Source organism: Oryctolagus cuniculus, chromosome 13, assembly GCF_051225735.1.
Source record: "Oryctolagus cuniculus isolate XC-2025 breed Fujian yellow rabbit chromosome 13, ASM5122573v1, whole genome shotgun sequence".
NCBI classification, from domain to species: Eukaryota; Metazoa; Chordata; class Mammalia; order Lagomorpha; family Leporidae; genus Oryctolagus; species Oryctolagus cuniculus.
The window spans coordinates 89,602,006-89,610,502 of NC_142879.1; positions in this window are offsets into that span (position 1 = coordinate 89,602,006).

Below are 8,497 nucleotides of genomic sequence, written 5' to 3' on the forward strand. Positions count from 1 at the left end.
TGTCACCTCAGCAGAAGCGTTCCATGTCATTTTCCAAAACACAGAATCTCATCTTGGTTGTGTTGCCTATGGATTTCTAATCCTGAAAGGGCAATTTGCTGTGTTTTTTTTTTTCCTTTCATAATGGCTACTCTGTCCAAAAACTTGCTTGTATTGCATCAGAATACAAAATTTGGGAAGGAAGAAGGCAAAGCCAACTCAGACCCTGAAAATATTTGGGAAATTGTCACACAAGAAACCACAAATCGGCTGAGGCACTCAAAACAATGACAGCACGCCAGAATTGCAGCACGCCAACAGCTGTGCCCTGATTGAAAAAGAACCATCCTCTTGTGCCCTGAACTCAATATGTGAGCCCCAAAACCAAAGCTCACATCAGAAAATCCATTACAAACCATGATAAATAAGAAAAAAGAGAAAAAAGCCAAAGAAATGCAGGAATCCATAATGATATTGGGTTTGATTTAGTTGCAAGGAAACTGGCTGTTCCCAGATTCATCCACCACTAAAGCTGACTGCCTGTGGAATTCTGACTGAATTAACCTGACAATCACAATGAAACTCAAGAAACCAAATTTCAGCTGAGGCACCCAAAACAAAGACAATAGCCAGAATTGGAGCACACCAACAGCTGTGCCCTGTTTGAAAAGCACCATTCCTCCGGTGCCCTGAACTCTATATTGCAGCCTCAAAACCAAAGCTCACATCAGAAAATTCATTACAAACCATGATAAATAAGGGAAATGTGAAAAAGTCAAAGAAATGCAAGAGTCCTTTTTGATATTTGGCTGGATTTAGACACAAAGAAACTGGCTGTTTCCAGATTCATCCCCCCCTTCCACAGACTGACTTTGGAATTCTGATTGAATTCACCTCAAAATCGCACTCACACTCATTTTGGAGGGAATTAGTATCTGTCCCCTCAGCAGAAGCGTTCTATGTCATTTTCCAAAACACAGAAACTCATCTTGGTCGTGTTGCCTGTAGATTTCTAATCCTGAAAGGGCAATGCGCTGTGTTTTTTTTTTTTTTTCTTTCATAATGGCTACTCTCCAAAATCTTGCTTGTATTGCATCAGAATACAAAATTTGGGAATAAGAAGGCAAAACCAACTCAGACCCAGAAAACATTTAAAATTGCCACTCAAGAAACCACAAATCAGCTGAGGCAACCAAAACAATGACAGGAAGCCAGAATTGGAGCAAGCAAACAGCTGTGCCCTGATTGAAAAAGAACCTTCCTCTTGTGCCCTGAACTCAATATGCCAGCCTCAAAACCAAAGCTCAACAACAAACCATGATACATAAGAAAAATGAGAAAAAAGCCAAAGAAGTGCAAGAATCTATGATGATATTGGACTTAATTTAGTCGCAGGAAGACAGGCTGTTCCCGGATTCATCCACACCTGCAGCTGATGCCTGTGGAATTTTGACTGAATTAACCTGAAAATCGTAGTGAAACTCAGTTTGGAGGCAATTAATATCTGTCACCTCAGCCAAAGTGTTCCATTTTATTTTCCAAAACACAAAAACTCACCTTGGTCATGTTACCTGTAGATTTCTAAGCTTCAAACACCTATTTGTTGTGTTTTTTATTTCATAATGGCTACTCTGTCCAAATTCTTGTTTGTATTGTGTCCGAATACAAAATTTGGGAAGGAAGAAGGCAAAGCCAACCCAGACCCAGAAAACATTTGGGAAATTGCCACTCAAGAAACCACAAATCGGCTGAGGCACCCAAAACCTATAAAGCAAGACAGAATTTGAGCAAGCCAACAGCTGTGCCCTGATTGAAAAAGAACCTTCCTCTTGTGCCCTGAACTCAATATGCCAGCCTCAAAACCAAAGCTCACATCAGAAAATTCATTACAAAGCATGATAAATAAGAAAAAAGAGAAAAAAGCCAAGGAAATGCAAGAATCCATAATGATATTGGGCTTGATTTAGTTGCAAGGAAACTGGCTGTTCCCAGATTCATCCACCACTAAAGCTGACTGCCTGTGGAAATCTGACTGAATTAACCTGAAAATCACAGTGAAACTCAAGAAACCAAATTTCAGCTGAGGCACCCAAAACAATGACAGCAAGCCAGAATTGGAGCAAGCCAACAGCTGTACCCTGTTTGAAAAAGACCCTCCTCCGGTGCCCTGAACTGCATATTGCAGCCACAAAACCAAACCATGATAAGTAAGGGAAATGTGAAAAAGCCAAAGAAATGCAAGAGTCCTTTTTGATATTTGTCTGAATTGAGACACAAGGAAACTGGCTGTTACCAGATTCATCCCCCCCTTCCAGAGACTGACTTTGGAATTCTGTTTGAATTCACCTCAAAATCGCACTCACACTCAATTTGGAGGGAATTAGAATCTGTCCCCTCAGCAGAAGCTTTCCATGCCATTTTCCAAAACACAGAAACTCATCTTGGTCATGTTGCCTATAGATTTCTAATCCTGAAAGGGCAATTTGCTGTGTTTTTTTTTTTTCTTTCATAATGGCTACTCTGTCCAAAATCTTGATTGTATTGCATCAGAATACAAAATTTGGGAATAAGAAGGCAAAACCGACTCAGACCCAGTAAACATTTAGGAAATTGTCACTCAAGAAACCAAAAGTCAGCTGAGGCACCCAAAACAAAGATAATAGCCAGAATTGGAGCACGCCAACAGCTGTGCCGTGTTTCAAAAAGACCATTCCTCCGGTGCCCTGAACTCCATATTGCAGCCTCAAAACCAAAGCTCACATCAGAAAATTCATTACAAACCATGAAAAAAAGAAAAATGAGAAAAAAGCCAAAGAAATGCAAGAGTCCTTTGTGATATTTGGCTGGATTTAGACACAAGGAAACCAGCTGTTTCCGGATTCATCCACCCCTCCTAGCTGACTGGCTGTGGAATTCTGATTGAATTCACCTGAAAATCGCACTCACTCTCGATTTGGAGGAAATTAATATCTGCCCCTCAGTGGAAGGGTTCTATGTCATTTTCCAAAACCCAAAAACTCATCTTGGTCATGTTGCCTATGATTTCTAATCATCAAAACCCAATATGTTTTGTTTTTCAATTTCATAATGGATCCTCGTTCTAAACCCTTGTTTGTATTGCATCAGAATACACAATTTGAACAGGAAAAAGGCAAAACCAACTCAGACCAACAAAACATTTAGGAAAAAGTCGCTCAAAACGAAAAATTGGCTGAGGCACCCAAAGCAATGACAGAAAGCCAGAATTGGAGAGAGCCAACAGCTGTGCCCTAATTGAAAAAGACCATTCCTCTGGTTCCCTGAACTCCTTAAGCCAGCCTCAATACCACAACCCACATCAGAAAATTTATTACAAACCATGATAAATAAGAAAATGTGAAAAATGCAAAAAAGAAAAAGAAATGCAAGAGTCCTTTGTGATATGGCACTTGTTTTAGTACAAGGAAACCAGCTGTTTCCGGATTCATCCACCCCTCCCAGCTGACTGACTGTGGAATTCTGATTGTATTCACCTGAAGAGAGAGAACATTTATAAGTATATTGGGACTGTGGAACCTGTCATTTACCAATCACATGTTAGACTGAATCATAGACCAAATATAGGGAAGAAATCCTATGCATGTAAACCTTGTGGGAAGTCATTCAGTATTAAATTCTGCCATACCCTCCATCACAGCACTCATATTGTGGAAAACCCTCATGTGTGTAATGATTGTGTGGAAAGCACTCACCAGAAGTCAGATCTCATTAGACATCAGAGAATTCACACAGGGTTGAAATCTTACAAATGTAATGACTGTGGGAAGTTCTTTGGCCAGAAGAAAAACCTCATAAATCATCAGAGAATTCACACAGGGTAGAAACCTTATGAATGTAATGACTGTGGAAAATCCTTTGGCCAGAAGGCAAACCTCCTAAATCATCAGAGAATTCACACAGGTGAGAAACCTTATGAATGCAATGACTATGGAAAATCCTTTGGCCAGAAGGCAAACCTCATAAATCATCAGAGAATTCACAGAGGGGAGAAACCTTATGAATGCAATCATTGTGGAAAAGCCTTTGCTGAGAAATCAAAGCTCACAAAGCATCAGACAATTTGTACTGGGGGAAACCTTATGATTGCAACGACTGTGGAAAAACCTTTGCTGAGAAGTCAAACCTCAGAAAGTATCAGAGCCTTCACACCATGGAGAAAGCTTATGAATGAAATGACTGTGGAAAAGCCTTTGGTTCCATCCTTGCATACCAAGGATAAATCCCACTTGGTCTGGGTGGATGATCTTTCTGATGCATTGTTGGATTCAATTGGCCAGAATCCTGTTGCAGATCTTTGCATGTATGTTCATCAGGGAAATTGGTCTATAATTACTTTCTTTGTTGCACTTTTTTCAAGTTTAGGAATGAAGGTGATGTTGGCTTCATAGAAAGAATTTGGGAGAATCGCCTCTCTCTCAATTGTTTTGAATAACTTGAGAAGAATTGCAGTTAGTGCTTTAAATGTCTGTTAGAATTCAGCAGTGAAGCCTTCCAGTTTTGGGGTTTTCTTGGTAGTGATGGTCTTTATTACTGATATCATTTCCATCTGGTTATGTGTGTGTTTACGTTTTCTATATCTTTGTTGCTCAATTTAGGTAGGTTTTATGGATTGAAGGATGGTGGAAAGCCTCTTTGCTGTACTTCATAACTCATAAGATATCAGAGTATCCACACAGGGAATTTTCTACTTGACCTTTTTGTGCAAGTTATATCTCATGAAATATTAGAGAATTCACCAAGGGGAGGAATGCATGAATATAATACATGTGAATAGCCTTTGTGGTGCAAATCAGACCTCATCAAACATAAAAGAATTCTCATGGGGAGCAATTTTATGAATGTAATGACTCAGAACCTTTTACCATAATTCAGCCCTCATTGTACATCATCAAATTCATATAGGGAAAAACTCCTTTGAAAGTAAAATCCCTTTAATTAGAAGCCATACCTCATACGACAACAGGGAATTCACGTGGGAGAGAAACCTTATGGGTGTAATGAGTGTTGGAAAGCTCTGCCCAAATCTCTCCTTATATCAGAATGCACAACATATATATCTAATGAATGAAATAAATGTGAGAAAGTCATTTCACATAGGTAATGCCTCATAATCCATCATGGACTTTGAAGAAGGGAGAGACCTTAACAATATAATGAATGTGGAAGAGCTTTTCTCCAAAATTCATGTAAGTATTGTGACAAAACCTTTTGCTGGAAATCACATCCTATCCAACAGAGACTCATGTAAAGGAGAAAGCTTATAAATATTATTAGAGTCAGAAGTCAATGGTACATCAGAGAATTGACACAGGTGGTTTCTTAGGCGTATACTGATTGTGCAAAAACCTTTTCTTTATTTCAGGCTTGTATAGATACAGAATTCACAAAAGGTGATAGTCTTTGCATGCTGTAAATACAATAAAACCTTTAGCCAGAAATTAGACATCAACAGACTTCAGAGAATTCATAAGGAACAAAAGTCTATGCAATGAATTTGGAAAATGTATTTCTGTTATAAATCAGTCTTCAATTCCCATGAATAGACTCACAAATGAGAAAACATGCATGCATAGAAAAGTTTTGTACCATAAATTATCTCTAGATGGTAAACTAATATATCACACAAAAGAAAAATCATGAGTGTAATGGAATTGGGAAACCCTTTGCTATAAGGCAGATTTCCAGAAAGCTTAGCAAGATTACAGAAAAGTCTCTGAAAATGTAACATGTCTGAAAGATTTGTTGGCATCACAAAGTGGAGGGTAGCTCAAGTACATGTGTTTTTGTGCCTGGCATCCAAATTGATATCTCTTTTTCTTTGATGAATTCCTTGTTTATTTATTTAGCAGATTTAGAGACAAAGGATTCCTGTCCATTGATTTACTACTATATGCCCACAATTGCCATGGTAAGGTCTATGGCAAAAACTGAGTGCTGGGGGCTGTGAATCTGATTCATCACTGATAACATTGAAGACATTGGTTCCTGGTTCTTATGCTGCTATGCATGGAAATGTTTCTCTAATTTCATTTTCAAATAGTTCATTGTTAATATAAAGAAATGCTTCTAATTTTTAAAATTTCATTGAAATAATTTGTGATTAATGTGTCCTAGTCATGCATTATTACAGGGTGTAGTGCAATATTTGCACACATTTATGCAGTAAAAAGTGATCAAGCTAAGCAACTACAGTTTTATTAAGTTTTTAAAGAGTTATTTATTTGAAAGATAGAGTTACAGAGAGAAGTAGCAGCAGAGAGAGAGAGAGGTCTTCCTCTGCTGGTTCACTCCCCAGATGGCCACAATGGCCGGAGCTCTGCCAATCTGATGCCAGGAACCAGGAGCTTCTTCCAGATCTCCCACTTGGGTGCAGGGACCCAAGGACTTGGGCCATCTTCTACTGCTTTCCCAGGCCATAGCAGAGAGTTGGATCAGAAGAGGAGCAGCCGGGACTAGAACTGGTACCCACATGGGATGCTGGTGCTTCAGGCCAGGGTGTTAGCCCACTGTGCCACAATGCTGGCCCCCAATAACTACAGTTTCTAATTCTTCTCCATGATTTGAGACTACCAGCTCCTCTCCTTCAGTTCTTTACACAGAACCTAATATGGTTGAATGTAGTCATCTCATTATATTATGGAACACCAGAAGTTCTTTCTGCCTCTTTGATTTTTGATACCTATTATCCAATCCCCCTCTATCCCTAGCTGCTTCCCTTCTCAGCCTCTAGTAATCACAGTTCTGTGTTCAGATCCATTATTTTCTTTCACTTCCACATGTGACAAGGACCAGGTGACATTTGTGTTCCTGCTTCTGGCTTATTTCAATTAATTTAATAATATTTTGTTCTTTTTTTGTATCTAAAAGAGGTTGCCCTGTCCATTGTTTTTCACTGATGGACAGCTAGATTGGTTTCAAATCCTGGCTGCAGTGGACTGTGCTACAGTGGCTGTGTTATGGGAAAATTGCTGTATCTTTGATATGCTCTCCTCCTTTCATTCTAATAAAATTTCCTTATTCTATATAGCCAAGAGCAAGATAACTCTCACATGGTAGGTCAATTTTTATCTTAGTTTAATTTTTGTTATTTATTTGAAAGAGTTACAATAGAGGTAGAGACACAGAGAGGTCCTCCATCAGCTGGTTCACTCTACAGATGACTACAAAGGCCAGAGTTATGCCATTCTGAAACCTGGAGACAGGAGCTTCCTCTGGGTCTCCCACATGGGTGCATGGGCCCAAGGACTTGGGCCATCTTCTACTGCTATCCCAGGAGATAGCAGAGAGCTGTATTGGAAGAAGAGCAGCTGGAACTAGAACTGGCACCCAAATGGGATGCTGGCCCTTCAGGCCAGGGCTTTAACTCACTGCACAACAGCGCCGGCCCAATTTTTATCCTTTTTAAGGAATGACCATACTGTTCTGCATAACATCTGTACTAACTTGTGTTTTCACCCACCATATATGACGGTTTTCTTTTCCCATGTGCTCTCTAGCATTTGTTATTTTTTATCAGTTTGGCATAAAAATGATATAGTATTGTTCACGTTTTTGTGTATTTTGAAATCAGTTAATTTGTTTATTAAATCTTTATTATTTGAAAGGTGGATTTAGAGAGAGAGGGAAAGACATAGATAGCTTTCATCTGCTGGCTCACACCCCAGAGAGTTTCAACAGTTGAGCCTGGGGCATGCTGGAGTCAGGAGCTTCATCCAAGTCTCCCACATCAGTGGCAAGGACCCAAGTCCTTCGTCCATCTTCTGCTGGTTTCCCAGGTGTTTAGCAGTGAGCTAAATTGGAAGTGGAGATTCCTAAACTCAAAGTGGAACTCAGATGTTATGCTGGCCTCACAGATTGCAGCTTTCCCCACTTGGCCACAATGCCAGCCCCTCTATCAATTTAATTCCTCAAAAATAGGTCAGTAATGTTGGCATCTATCTCATTTTGTTTTTCTCTGTTATTATTCAACTTATTGATGTCTTATTTTTGTTCACATTATTCCTCTCAATTGCTCTACCTGAGGTGAGTAGGGCTGCTGTGTTGCTTAAATGAAGTGTATGCTTTAGATTACTCATTTAATGAGTGCATGTCATTCACATAGCACTTCACTGAAGTTCTACTATGTCCCAAATCCTCTTCTAGGCACAGAATTTAGACCACTTTTCTCTTAGGCCCAGATCTTGCCTTTAACATACTACTTGGAATTTAGTAGCTCATGAAATCTGCAGACTGCATAAATGAATGAATATCTTAAGGGCTGTGCTTTTGTGGAGGAACTTCATAGGAGACTGAAGGAATAAAATAAATCAAAAGTATCCACAGTATATAGAATGTATACTATTTTACAAGTCACAGAGAAGAGGAAGAAGAAGGAAAGTAGTAAGACTAGAAAGTTTGTAGCAAGACTAACAGGCGCTGGTCAAGAACTTAATAAGCACATTAGGAAAGCAGTAAGGTTTCTTTTTTTTTTTGAGGAAAA